The sequence below is a fragment of the Engystomops pustulosus genome, chromosome 6 (genome assembly GCF_040894005.1).
Source record: "Engystomops pustulosus chromosome 6, aEngPut4.maternal, whole genome shotgun sequence".
NCBI classification, from domain to species: Eukaryota; Metazoa; Chordata; class Amphibia; order Anura; family Leptodactylidae; genus Engystomops; species Engystomops pustulosus.
In genome coordinates this window covers 155,631,476-155,646,647 of record NC_092416.1, presented here as the reverse complement: position 1 = coordinate 155,646,647, position 15,172 = coordinate 155,631,476, and positions in this window count along the sequence as shown.

Here is a 15,172-nt window from a genome sequence, read left to right as displayed (position 1 = left end):
GGACCTCTGGATTTTAGTAATTTACTGTACTTTAGCCCCTGGCTACACTAAACAGCTATAACTGTTATTAAAGGCATCTGTAATTAAGATATTGTTAATCCTGGTTCTTATGACAACCAAACATTTTTTAAATCCATTTGTCAAAGAGACCAAAAAATTTTGACTGGGGTTACAATTAAATATACAGTCCCAACCTACATACAAATTCAATTTAAGAACAAACCTGCAGATCCTATCTTGTATGTAACCCAGGGACTGCCTGTACATAATGAGAGATATAGACACTTTACAAGCTCGGAAGCAATTTCATTGCGATGTCATAGGTAAGTATGACAATTACATATGTTCCACAAACTTGCATATGTAACTTCCAGTGTTTATTCCCTGTGTTAATCCCATTGGAAAGATTGGGCAGACTATATATGGATTCTATATGATTTAATGGTTCTATATGAGTTTATTGAGGAATTTAAAGAAATTAGAGGGAATTGTGTATAAATAAGTAAATTTGATGGGTGTTTTATTAAAATGAGTAAATGACATGATAATTCACTTATTATTATGAAACTACCACTCATTTACATACAATTACAATTTAAGTACATTAGAGGGGGTACTGTTCAATTTTCATCTCAGGCAGCAAAGAAGCTAGAATCAACCCGGATAGGACCCCTGTCACACATAGGGGAATGCATGACAGGTGATAGGACTAGCTGATATCCAGGATAAATGAATCAGACAGAAATAACATAAATATTGCATGAGAGGGACAGATGTAAATGCACATCACACATCATAAGAATATGTGGGCTCTGAACTGGAGAACAATCCATAGGAGAATGAAGGCGAGCAGGGATGAAATGTGGTGTCACTGATTACCTGGTGGAATAGTGATCCAGGTGGATATATACTGTGATTAAAAATGGGAAAACCCGGGGGCGCGAGACGGCATGACGTAGGAGTGTTACGTCGAGGCCGCTCCTCTTCCCCTCCCGGCGGCTCCGCCTTCCCTCGATCTAGTGCCGGATGAGACCCGGCGTCCCTGTGATTATGCTGATCCCCGTCTGTGCTGGCCGTGCCGCGGTCCAAATGTACCGCTGATCCCGAGCGTTCACAGTATTACACAGCGCTAGGATAGGTGCATCGTGACTTGGGCCTTAGCGGGAACTTTCCTATTGACCAGAAGGAGAGGTGAGCGAGAGGTGGAATGCAACACGACGAGAGAGAAAAGGATCGCTACTGAGAGGATGGCGACATGAAAGGGGTAGGCGTGGAGGAAAATCAGTAACACTCGTCTCTGTTGAACGGCAAGAGGAAGCCCGCATTGCTGTGTCCTAAGTTGGTTGCCTCAGGTCCATTTAACCCTCCTTTGTGGAACACCACGTTCCGTTGTATAAGGGTCATTATATGGCCTCTTAGAAGAACTACGGATGGAGAAGCTTGCTTAAACGGCAGCTCGGAGTGGGAAAGAGGGTCTCCTCCGCTCGGACTTAAATTATTCTGCATATCTCTCTAACTAACCAACTAAGAGCTACTAACTGTGTACCGCTTTGGCTCTACTGTGTTTTATGTTGGCTGCTTCATGTCCTTCTAACTTACTCTCTGCGGTATATCAGGCCCTAGAATCTGAGGATTGTTATTTGACTGTGTGAACATCTGTGTAACTAGATAGCGGAATTACGGACTGAGAGTCTCGTCTATACGGTAGCATGGAGTGTCTACACTGACTCTTTAAATAACACACTAAAAGCTAAAAACTACTAATGAGTAATGAATAATACATACTAACCTGGAAGTTGAGCATTTGAGTTGCTCAGACGCTGGCAACCGGTCCAGCACACTTGCTTGAATTCGCTACAGTTGTTGGAGGCACAATTAGGGGGATTTAACTCTCGGTTTCTTAAAGTTGGAAGTGGAAATCTGGAAATGGTATATCAGCTACTGTAGAGGAGCCACAGTATGTCATTGTATATTTGTACATCTGTCATACTTCAGCTGGAGCCCGCTTGTTTTTCCACTAACATCCACTGTTTCCTTTCTTTTTTTTTTTTTTTTTTGACCTTATGTGCTATACAAATGTGGAATGTTTAACTGTACTTACGTGTATTTATTAACAGGAGACGTTTATTCTGCAGGCTACTGAAGTAGATTGCCGTTTTTGTTTAAATCATTATATGGTTTGGTTACCCTGTTATCACAATAAGTAAACATTAATTAAGCTGTGGTATTTGACTAGATATTGAAGTCAGAAAACGGGCTGATAAGAAGAATAGAAGTAGGGGTAAACTCCGAGTTGACTAACACTAGGGATTGAGACCCTGGAAAGGGAAAGGGGAGGATAATGGGCCCTAAAGCCGCTCAGCGGAAATCAGGGGGGGGGATTGACAAATTATGGAAAGGTTCCCCGGCAAAAACTAGACAAAACCCCAAAGAAGTAGAGGGAGGAGCAGAGGGGGGCTCTCGGTTTACGGCTTTGCAGGTGGAGGAATTACCAGGGGAACTGAAAGAGACCCTACAAGAGATTCTAGCTACGGTTAAGGAAACTAAGATGGCAGTGGAAGAATCGAAGGGGGCAATAGGAGAACTAAGCCAGCAATTAGGCTCCTTGCAGTCAGAGGTTATGGTTATCAGAGATGAAATGAGTAAGCTTAAGGAAAAATCCAAAGAGATGGAAAAAGACTGTAATAATCTGGCTCATCAGCTGAAAGAAATAAAAAAGGAGATGGAGCTGAGTAGGCAGAAAAACAGGAGTATGCAGGAAAAAATTACAGATTTGGAGGATAGATCCAGAAGAAGTAACATTCGTATAGTCGGTATTCCGGAGGAAGAAAACAATAGAGAGTTGCCCCAGATCATACAAAAAGGGTTAGTGGAGACCTTTGGTAGTGAATGTCTTTCATCCGTCTTTGGGGTAGAAAGAGCACACCGTATACCCCTACGTAAACCCTCACCTGGTCTACCCCCTAGAGCAGTGCTGGTGAAATTGATTAATTCACAAGACAGGGACAGAATCTTGTTTGAAAGTCGAAAGAAAGCTGAAACTGTTTTAAATGGTATTAGGGTTTCTATTTATCCCGATTACTCCAGAGAAACTCAGTTACAAAGAGCTAGATTTAAAGGGGTTAAAAAAAGGTTGGCTGAAGCACAACTGAAATATGCACTGTTATTCCCGTTTAAATTACGGGTCATTTATAAAGATAAAGCACAGTTTTTTTCTACACCAGAGGAAGTGGATAAATGGTTGGACCAGGAGGGCCTGTAATATCAGGCGGGAAGACATCTGGTATTAGGTTTATAGCTTTGGAATGGACACCGAAAATGAAATAAAAGAGAAATTATGGTACGGATCGAGGGTGGGGGTGGGCATCGGTGGGAGGGGGGGGGGTGGCGCTAGGAGGAAAACTTGAGACCCGGAGTTGATGGAGGTTGTACGTAACCGGGTCAGTTGGAGATGGGGGTGGGAGGTCCGCTGGAGGGGTGTGGGTGTTTTTTTTTTTTTTCTCTCTTCCCCTTCTTTCCCTTTCTTCTCTCTCATGCTAAATGGAGACAGAGGTTAAAATAATATCATGGAATATTAGAGGCTGCAGTGAAAAGCTTAAAAGATGCCAGATTTTTGATATTATTAATAAACATCAGCCAGCAATTATCTCATTGATTGAGACTCATCTGATGGAAGAACATGTGACCAGGCTTAGGAAGAACTGGGTAGGGGAGGAATTCCACTCCTTTGGTAATATCTTCTCAAGAGGGGTTTCAGTTCTCATACATAGGAATATTGATTTCAGGATAGAAAAGAAACGAATAGATAAAGAAGGGAGGTTTATTTTTTTTGCATGGTATCCTAAAAGGAAGAAAAGTCTCTCTGGCCTTTGTATATCTTCCTCCACCAGCATCCCTGGAGATAATTCACTCATTGGTAAAGTTCCTGGAAAATCTAGACGACGCGCCACTTATGGTCATGGGTGATTTTAATTTGGTAATGGACGAACATAGGGATCGTTTTAGATTTTGCCAGGGACTGCAACCAGCATTAAGTAAAAAGGTAAGTAACTTAGTAAGTAACTTAGTAAGCTAAGTAACTTAGTTACTTATGCGAAAGTTTGGGTTGGGTGGACGTCTGGCGTTCACTGTATGGGAATAAGAGGGCATTCTCATGCATGAGTAAGACATACCAGACTCTGTCTAGAATTGATTTGCGTCTTGTGAATAGAGAATTTTTACGGTTTATTAGGAAAATGGTATATGAGGAAATTGTGGTTTCGGACCATGCTCTAGTCATGATTATATTAAAGAACCCTGAGAGGAGCTTTAGACGTTTTAAACTTAACCCATACTGGATCACGCTACTAGAACCTAAGATGGATATGATTGAGGAGTCGGAATGGTTTTGGGCTAAGAACGTGGGAACAGCTGACTTATTAACTGTCTGGGATGCCTACAAACTACATTTAAAGGGGATATACTCTAAGCATATTAAACAGGCAAAGATTCAATACGGATTAGAAGAGCGGAATTTGAAACGGGAAATGAGGGAAGCTGAGCAAGAACTACTGGTATCTCCAACGGAGAGCTGTAGGGAGAAAGCTTTGAAAAGTAGGGATGCCCTTAACAATTTTTTAACGCAAAAAGCGCAACACAAGTCCTTTTTTAGGGACCAGAATCAGTTTGTAGAACAGGGGAAATCAGGTAGAACTTTAGCGAGGTTGATCCAGCATAATGGGAAAAATAATACAATATCTGCGCTCAGGGGAGAGGATGGGAAAATAACAAGGGAGCCATCGGAAATAGTACAAATTTTAAGCAAATTCTATGAAAAATTATACCAGTCCCAAAAGGAAGCACCGATTGAGAGAACTAAGGAATATTTGAGTAAGTTACAGGACCAGAGAATCTCCCAGGTGGATAGGGAAAGCTTGGATGCCCCAATATCAGTGGACGAACTAAAGGAGGCACTTTTTTCGGTTAGCAAAGACTCCTCCCCGGGCCTAGATGGAATCCCATTTGCCCTATATAAGAAATATCATGGTACTTTGCTTCCGAAATTGGAGAAGGTGTGTGGGGAAATATTTCAAAGAGGGACAGTATCGAGGTCGATGGCAGAAGCAGGTATTATATTGATACCAAAACAAGACAAGGATCCCTTGGATGCAGCCTCCTATCGCCCTATTTCATTGTTGAATACCGATGTGAAACTTCTGGCCAAAGTATTGGCGACAAGACTACAAAAAGTAATGAAGGATATTATACATCAAGATCAGAATGGATTTATTCCTGGAAGGAGCACGGGGGACTGCATCCAGAGGATGTATTCTGTTATCGAAATGGGGGAGGGAGAGCTCCGCTCCATCCTGTCACTGGATGCTGTTAAAGCGTTCGATAGGGTGGAGTGGAGCTTTCTATGGGAGACCCTTGAAGGGTTTGGAATGGGCCCAGCTTTTATTAGATACATAAAATGCTTATATAGCGCGCCGGTGGCTAGAGTAAGAGCAGTGGGGAGAGAATCAGAGGCTTTCCCACTATCTCGGGGAACCAGACAGGGATGCCCCTTGTCCCCCCTTCTGTTCGCCATCTATATAGAACCTCTGGCTATTAAAATCAGGAGAGAGGAGGGCGTGCAGGCGGGGGGATGCGGGGACCCACAAGACAAAATATGTTTATACGCGGACGATTTGGTCTTGTACTTGAGCAATTCTCCTACTTCGGTTCCCAAAGCCATCCAGGTGGTAGAAGAATATGGGGGTCTATCGGGACTGGAGATAAACTGGAACAAATCTGTGATTATGCCCCTGGACTTAGAGACTAAAGAATGGGCGAAAGGGGGTTGTGAAATACAATGCAGGGAAAAATTTCGTTATCTCGGGGTTGAAATATCGGGAGATATATCTGAATTTCATAAGTTGAACTTGCAGCCTCTGATTGGGTCGGTGAGGGCCAAAATCAAATGTTGGAGTAAGCTACCATTTTCACAAGCAGACAGAATAGGGATAATAAAGATGATAGTGCTGCCACAAGTTTTGTATGCATTGTCCTCATCCCCCATTTGGATTGAGGACTCCTATTTTAAGTTAATGGAATCCATCTTGAACGAACTAATATGGGGCAGAAAGAAGGTGAGAATGAAAATGAAATATTTGTATAGCCCAGTGGGAGAAGGAGGGCTGGGGATCCCCTTCTTCAAAGGCTACTTTATCGCCTCACAGATTGCTCGCTTGGCAAAATGGAAAGAGATACACTGGCTAAACAAGATGGTATTAAGATCTCAGGGCAAGGTCAAATCCATCTTTGAGTTTCTGGAAAGTTATCTAGGGTCGGAAGACCCCTTTAAGAAATGGGCACTCTGTGGGGCAATAACAAAATCCTGGAAGATTTATAAAGAACTTTTAAATATCACTGGTTTTATGGAAGAGACCCCTATTTGGTTCAATAGGAAACTAATAGAAGCAGATAAAATTCCGGATAGAACATTCTGGGGAAACCTGGGGATTAGACAGGTAGCACAAATTTGGGAGGAGGATAGAGTAAAATCATTTAGTAGATTGCAGGAGATACACGGTCTTAAAAACACAGACTGGATTCGTTATTTGCAACTCTCACACGCTCTTAAGGAGGATGCACGCAGGTACGCGGTAAGATTTGAAACACACGCAGGGTTTGAGCTGATTATGAAGGGAGGGACTAATAGGAAATTGATATCGAAAATATATAGACACGTGGTAGTAGGGGTAGCACAGAGGGAAAAATGTAAAGCAAAAAATAAATGGGAAAGATTGATAGGTAATATTGAAGTGGCAGACTGGGGAAAAATTCACAAAAATACAAAAAAAGGGTCAATTAATGCTAACCATAGGATTATTCACTTTAAAATTGTGCATCAGATTTACTATACGCCACTAAGTTTATCTAAAATGGGGGTAAAAGCAAATTCTAGTTGTTGGAAGTGTAAGATGTTGGACGCTGATTTTCTTCACTTGGTTTGGGGATGTCAAATAATAGGGGTGTTTTGGGAAGGTATCTTTGTGTACATTTCTTGCAAGCTGGAAAATAATTTAACTAGGTCTGTTCAAAGTGCGATATTTGGATTAATTGAGAATTTAGACGCAGAAAGGAAATATGGCAGACTGATTCTAAAACTAATGAACCTAGCTTGTGTCTGTATTGCACAAAAATGGGGTTCCGAAAACCCTCCCTCAGTTGAAGCCTGGCAGAGTTATACCCTTCGCATCAAAAATTTTGAGAAGAATATAGCTAGGAAAAATGGAACTCTGGCAAAATGGGAAAAGATATGGGTTAAATGGGAGTGATTCTTTATCCCTTCCCCCTCTTTCCTTCTTTTTTTTTTTTTTTTTTTTTCCTCCAGCGGATCTAGAAGGGGAGGATGTGGGTGGGAGGGGAGGCAAGTTATGTAATTACTTGTGTACAAACGTAGATACGTGGATATGACATGTAATTCCAGGTGATACGTGTTTTGTTGAATTTTTGCATGTATATGAAAAAGATGTCGCATAATCATAATTGGAAAGAACGTTTTAGTATTGGAATAGGCACAGTAAAAAATATGGATGTAAATTTTTAAAGATTTTGTAAAAGGTAGAAGGTTAACCTCTAAATATTGTAAAATTTTTCATTAACCCGTGGATGTAACCTTTTATATTTTGTATATTTTGCATAATAAAGTTTACCTCTTTAAAGAAAAAAAAAAAAAAAAAAAAAATGGGAAAACCCCTTTAGGGTGCGTTCACACGTTGCAGTTAAAACGGTTTTAGGTGCAGTTTTGTCAATTGAACAGGTGAAAGACATGAACTGAACGAGTCAATTTGATTTTTAAGGGGAAACCTGCTCCACAAATGTCATTCACCCATTCAGTTCATGAATTTCACCTGTTCAATTGACAAAACTGCACATAAAACCATCTCAAAGCTGATTGCGATGCAGTTTTAACTGCAACGTGTGAACGCACCCTTAGGTATTTACAACCCAATCTGTGTCTGTGGTCACATGTTCCGATAGCATTTCGTTTCTTAATGAATCGCTAGTGTAGGGGGAGGGCGCCTTCCCACGTGGCGTTTTTCTTGCGTTTTTAAATGCATCCAAAACAAAAGTGGGAGGGAGTTTGACCAAAACGCATATGTGTTTGCAATGAAATGCATACGTTTCATTGGAAACGGATGCGTTTCAGGCAAACCCCCCTCCCACTTGTGTTTTGGATGCTTTAAAAACGCAAGAAAAACGCCACGTGGGAAGGCGCCCGGACTCGGCCCCATAGCATATGCGTTTCCAGTGAAGTAACCAGCACCCGGTGTCTTTTGATACAAGACAAAAATGCAAGACACCGGGTGCTGGTTACCAATCACATGCATTCCATTGGAAGCGCTTATGCGTTTGGGTCTAGCCCCCGCCCGTCCGCTCAAGTGTTCCGCAGCACTAGCGGATTGTTTGACCCCAGCCTAAGGGCGCGTGAACTCGTGAACACGCCCTCAGGGTTTATTTTTATGGCGATATTAAAGCCGTATTAAGCCCTGTAAGTATCACTGTATCAGATTTTTAAAGCGATCATCATGAATATTTCTGATGCAGCGTCTTTCTATGGTGTCACATCAAATGAAGACTGCAGGACCCAGTGTCCTGCTGCTGTGATGGCTGAGCTGTGTTATAACAGCCAGTGTCAGCCAGTGTTCACACGACCATTGGGTATATACGTCCCCCAGCAATAGGCGCACAGAGCTATACTGCTCCATACCCGGGAAGAAGATAGGACATGGGCACCGTGCACACCATGCGCTCACCCCCTCCTCTTCTCCAGTGCGCCGATGTGGGACACACACCAATAGATACATCATATATAATTGTATTTGGTGGGCCCCAGGAACCTGAGGCCGAATTCACACATTCAGAATTTCAGATGAAGTCTTTGAAGCCAAAAGCAGGTGTGGAGCATATTGGGTGAGCACATACCACTCAGAGGTGAGGCGTCTTTTTCAACCCCACTCCTGGTTTGGACATTAACTCCTTAACGCTCTGCGCCGTAGCTCTACGGCGCAGAGGTATAAGGGAAGTATGAAGAGGGCTCACGGGCTGAGTCCTCTTCATACAGAGGTGGGGGTTTTTGCATTTTGCACAAAACCCCCACCGCTAATAACCGCGGTCGGTGCTTGCACCGATCGCGGCTATTAACCCTCTAAACGCCGCCCGCAAAGTCGCGGGCGGCGTTTAAAAGACGGCGGCGCGCGGGCGCCGCCATCTTTTTTTCGATCGCCACGCCCCCGAACGTCATCGGGGGGCGGCGATCGGTTACCATGGTAGCCTCGGGTCTTCTCTTGACACGAGGCTACATGGTTTATGCAGGTTCGTTACAATGAGCCAGTGGCTCATTGTAATGTAAGACCTGCAAAAACGCCATATATTGCAATACTGTAGTATTGCAGTATATGGTAGGAGCGATCTGATCATCTAGGGTTATTGTACCCTAGATGGTCTAAAAAATAGTGAAAAAAAAAAGAAAAAAAAAAGTTTAAAAAATAAAAAAAATTAATAAAATATTAAAAGTTCAAATCACCCCCCTTTCCCTAGAACGGATATAAAACATAACAAACAGTAAAAATCACAGACATATTAGGTATCGCCGCGTCCCAAAATGCCCGATCTATCAAAATATAAAAACGGTTACGGCCGGCGGTGACCTCCGAGGCGGGAAATGGCGCCCAAATGTCCGAAATGCGACTTTTACACCTTTTTACATAACATAAAAAATGAAATAAAAAATGATCAAAATGTCGCACAGACCTCAAAATGGTAGCAATGAAAACGTCGCCTCATTTCGCAAAAAATGACCCCTCACACATTTCCGTGCGCCAAAGTATGAAAAAGTTATTAGCGTCAGAAGATGGCAAAATTTTTTTTTTCTTTTTTGTACACATTCGTTTAATTTTTGAAAATGTATTAAAACACAATAAAACCTATATAAATTTGGTATCACCGCGATCGCACCGAACCAAAGAATAAAGTAGGCGTGTTATTTGGAGCGAAGAGTGAAAGTCGTAAAAACTGAGCCCACAAGAACGTGACGCACGTGCGGTTTTTTTTCAATTTTTCCACATTTGGAATTTTTTTTCAGCTTCGCAGTACACGGCATGTTAAAATAAATAACATTACGGGAAAGTAAAATTTGTTACGCACAAAATAAGCCCTCACACAGGTCTGTACACGGAAAAATGAAAAAGTTATGGATTTTTGAAGTTGGAGAGCGAGAAATGAGCCGGAAAACCCTCCGTCCTTAAGGGGTTAAAACTGCCTCTGAAAAACTGAACGTGTGAACGCACCCCGAGTCCAACACTGATCCCTGGCACTAACACCCGGGAACAGAAAAGCTCAATCCTAGGTATTTAACCCCTTAGTGGCGATTGTGGGACGTCACAGGCAGGTGAGGCTTCTTTGAGGAGAAAAAAAATAACATGTAAAGAGAACATACTACACAACAACACAATAAAATTGCTCTCTTTTTAAAAATAAAAATCACACAGATTGGGGCACATTTACTTACAAAGAGCATTGTGTGTCTCCCGCTCAGGGCCGACAGAGTTCACCATCTTTTTTGTGGTGCATCTTTAACATTGGGCTTGTGACGCAATTTGAAAGTTAAATATGGCGCTGGTCCGAATCAGTGGGACTGTCTGACAGCACAACCCCTAATTTGTGTTGCATGGAGGCCAGCGCAGCTGCACCACAAAAGGATCACGTGCGACACAATCCCAGCGCAGAGACTTCTTAAATACCTGTGCAAGTCATCTTGGCCATGAAGAACGTGAACAGTCCAACTAAAGTGCGTCACAAAGCCCTTAGTAAATGTCCCCCACGTTGTAGTACCACACCCGTTCCAACCCTTCCAGGCTAAGAAACTTGTATTTATCCCTTATAACATACACAAAAAATGGAGGTCGTTTAAGATGAAATCCCTATAAATTTGTGTGTATATCGACCCAAAGAAAAAAAGTTATAATATTATTTATGTTCCACAGTAAATGCAGACATTTCTTATCAAAAAACAATGTCAGATTTGTGGAGTTTTTTTTTAAATAAACAGCACAGAAAGGGTTAAAAAAAAGTTCAACTGCAGGACATTAAAACTCTAAATTAAAAAATAAAAAAATAATTTGTCCTTAAGAAAACATGACCCCATACATTGACAAAAAAAACCATGAAAAATAGCCTGGTCATTAACGTAGAAAATAGGTAAGTGGTATTATGGTTATAATGATCCCCAAGTTTATTTTGGTGCTATATTGCGCTTGGATCTGGTGCTGAAGTTATGGGGTGAGCTCAGGGTCGGACTGGGGTGCCAAGGGCCCACCAGTGAAATTAATTCTGGGGGCCCACCAGCTGCTTCATCGATACGTGCGAGCCACCCCCATGTATATTTTCATTGCGTTTCTGAACGTGCTGCAAATGCAAGGTGTGAATGCAGCCTGTGGCCATGTTCACACATTCCGTTTTTTGTTGCTTTTTTCAACGCTTTGGAAAGACGATCTGTTCCTCTTCCATTTGAATGCATGTCCATTCAGCAGACAAACTTTAAATTTTTGCAACAAAAAAAACATAGGGCAGATTTATCAAGTGTCTGAAAGTCAGAATATTTCTAGTTGCCCATGGCAACCAATCATAGCTCAGCTTTCATTTTACCAGTGCTCATGAATATTTTAAAGGGGAGCTGTGATTGGGCAACTAGAAAAATTCTGACTTTCAGACAGCTTGATAATTCTGCCCCATAATGTGTGAACGCAGCCCCAGGCTTCCTGCACAATACACTTGTGCAGTTCTTGGGATGCAAACAACGGTCCCATGGAACATTGTTTGAGGGCGCGTTCACACGTTGCGTTTTGACCTGCGTTTTCATTGCATTTGAAACGCATATACAACAGCTGAGGAGAGGTTATTTGCCTAATGACATCACTGTTAGCATTTCCGTTTACAAAACGCATTGTAAACGCGATGTTAACGCATGTGTTAACAACGCATTAACGCATATGTTAACATTGCATTTACAAATGTAAACGGTAATGTAATTAGGCAAATCACCTCTCATCAGCTGTTTTATATGCGTTTCAAACGCAATGAAAACGCGACCAAAACGCAACGTGTGACCGCGCGCTGAGGGTTCATCGGGATGTAAGTACAAAATAATAGCCTGAACCGCAAACATGGTTAGGACCTGCTCTGTCATTTGCAGCTCAGGCAGTCGGCTCATACACGGTTGTGATATTCACAGCCGTGTGCATGAGCCCATGGAGGTGAATGAGGACGTGTAAAACAATCCTGCAGAAAACAGGCCTCAGGCCCCATGCACACTTTTTGTTTTTTGATGAGTTTTAAATGCATTGGAAACCGCAAAAGGGAGGGGCTTTGTCAGAACACTTATGTCTTTCTACTGAAACACTTTTGCTCTGGAATGAGCCCCTCCAAGTTGGTTTTCTTAAATGGAAATAAAACAGATCAAGAACTGCAACGTGTGAATGGGGCCTGAGGCTTGTTATCTGCCGGACTGTTTAACTTCCTGGAATCAGTATTTAACATTTATCACCAGGATGAAGGATTGTAAACCTGCAGATCCTACCAGAGGGGGCGCACAACAGCATGTAAGTGTGCTTGGTTTACAATCCTTCATCCTGGTGATAGATGTCCTTTAAGGACTGCACATGGTACATGTATGTCCTTAACAGGTTCAGGTACAGGTGGTCCCCTACTAAAGGACACCCGACTTACAGACAACCCCTAGTTACAGACATACCCCTCTGCCCACTTTTACCTGTGGTGAAGTCTCTGGATGTTACTTTAGTGCCAGACTAATGATCATCTGTAAGGTGTCTGTAATGAAGCTTTATTGGTAATCTTCGGTTTCATTACAGCAAAAAATTTAGAAAGTCTAATTGTCACTGGGACAAAATGTTTTTTTGTCTGGATCTACAATTATAAAATATACAATTCCTACTTACATACAAAGTCAACTCAAGTACAAACCTAAGGAACCTATCTGGTAAATAACCCAGGGACTGCCCGTATATGAAGAAGGTTCACAGGCTTGGTCCTCTTCATACACACCTTTGTACCAAAGGTTCATTTTTTTTATATAAAATCTGAATAAAAGCTTTATGAATATGGTGTCCTCGTGATCACACTTACCCAAGGAATTAAGGGAAGGTATGATTTGGAGCATACAGTGAAAGCCATACATACGTAGCCCACAAAAAAATGGCATAAGTATGTTTTTTTTTGTCATTTTTACCCCATTGGGATTTTTTCCCGCTTTCCAGTACATGGCATAGAATATTAAATACCATCACTAGGAAGTACAATTTGTTATGCAGAAAACAAGCCTCATACAGCTCTGTACATGGAAATAACACCGTTATGGATTTTTAAAGACACAGAAGTAAAAATGGAAAATCAAAGATGAAAATGGCCTGGCCTTTAACCCTTTAAGGGTTAATATTTCGTGCAGTGCACTAGGAAGCTGGAGGAAAATTCCAAATGTGGTATAAATGACAAAAAAAGTTGCATTATTTTTATTACAGACTCGGTTTCACAAACCTCTTACTTTTTTAAACTTTAATGTACGGAGCTGGAGAAGCTGACGTTTTCAGTGATATCAGTTTGTGAAGTGAAGAAACTTTTCATCACTTTTTATTCAAATGTTTGTTCATTGAAACGGTGATGAATCTTCAATTTGGACATCATGACGGGTGGGGTTGTTGGTAAAACTGAGGCTGCGTTCACACGTAACGCGGGGTATACTGGTAATACTGAGGCTTTGGTCACACGTAACGCAGGGTATGCTGGTAATACTGAGGCTGGGGTCATACGTAACGCGGAGTATACTGGTAATACTGAGGCTGCGGTCACATGTAATGCGGGGTATGCTGGTAATACTGAGGCTGCGGTCACAAGTAACGCGGGGTATGCTGGTAATACTGAGGCTGCGGTCACATGTAATGCAGGGTATGCTGGTAATACTGAGGCTGCGGTCACATGTAATGCGGGGTATGCTGGTAATACTGAGGCTGCGGTCACACGTAACGCGGGGTATGCTGGGGTCATACGTAACGCGGAGTATACTGGTAATACTGAGGCTGCGGTCACATGTAATGCGGGGTATGCTGGTAATACTGAGGCTGCGGTCACATGTAACGCTGGGTATGCTGGTAATACTGAGGCTGCAGTCACATGTAACGCTGGGTATGCTGGTAATACTGAGGCTGCAGTCACATGTAACGCGGGGTATGCTGGTAATACTGAGGCTGCGGTCACACGTAACGCGGGGTATGCTGGTAATACTGAGGCTGCGGTCACATGTAATGCGGGGTATGCTGGTAATACTGAGGCTGCGGACACACATAACGCAGGGTATGCTGGTAATACTGAGGCTGCGGTCACACGTAACGCTGTGTATACTGGTAATACTGAGGCTGCTGTCACACGTAACGCGGTGTATACTGGTAATACTGAGGCTGCGGTCACACGTAACGCGGGGTATGCTGGTAATACTGAGGCTGCGGTCACACGTAACGCAGGATATACTGAATACCGACGCTGGGGTCACATGTAACGCGGGGTATGCTGGTAATACTGAGGCTGCGGTCCCATGTAACGCGGGGTCTGCTGGTAATACTGAGTCTGCAGACACAGGTAACAGAGGGTATGCTGGTAATAATGAGGCTGCGGTCACACATAACGCAAGGTATGCTGGTAATACCGAGGCTGCGGTCACACATAACACGGGGTATACTGGTAATACTGAGGCTGCGATCACATGTACGTGGGGTATGCTGGTAATACTGAGGCTGCGGTCACACGTAACGCGGGGTATGCTGGTAATACTGAGTCTGCGGTCACACGTAACGCGGGGTATGCTGGTAATACTGAGGCTGTGGTCACACGTAACGCAGGGTATGCTGGTAATACTGAGGCAGCGGTCAAATATAACGCAGGGTATGCTGGTAATACCGAGGCTGCGGTCACATGTAACGCAGGGTATGCTGGTAATACTGAGGCTGCGGTCAAACATAACGCAGGGTATGCTGGTAATACCGAGGCTGCCGTCACATGTATTGCGGCGTATGCTGGTAATACTGAGGCTGCGGTCACACGTAACGCAGGGTATGCTGGTAATACTGAGGCAGCGGTC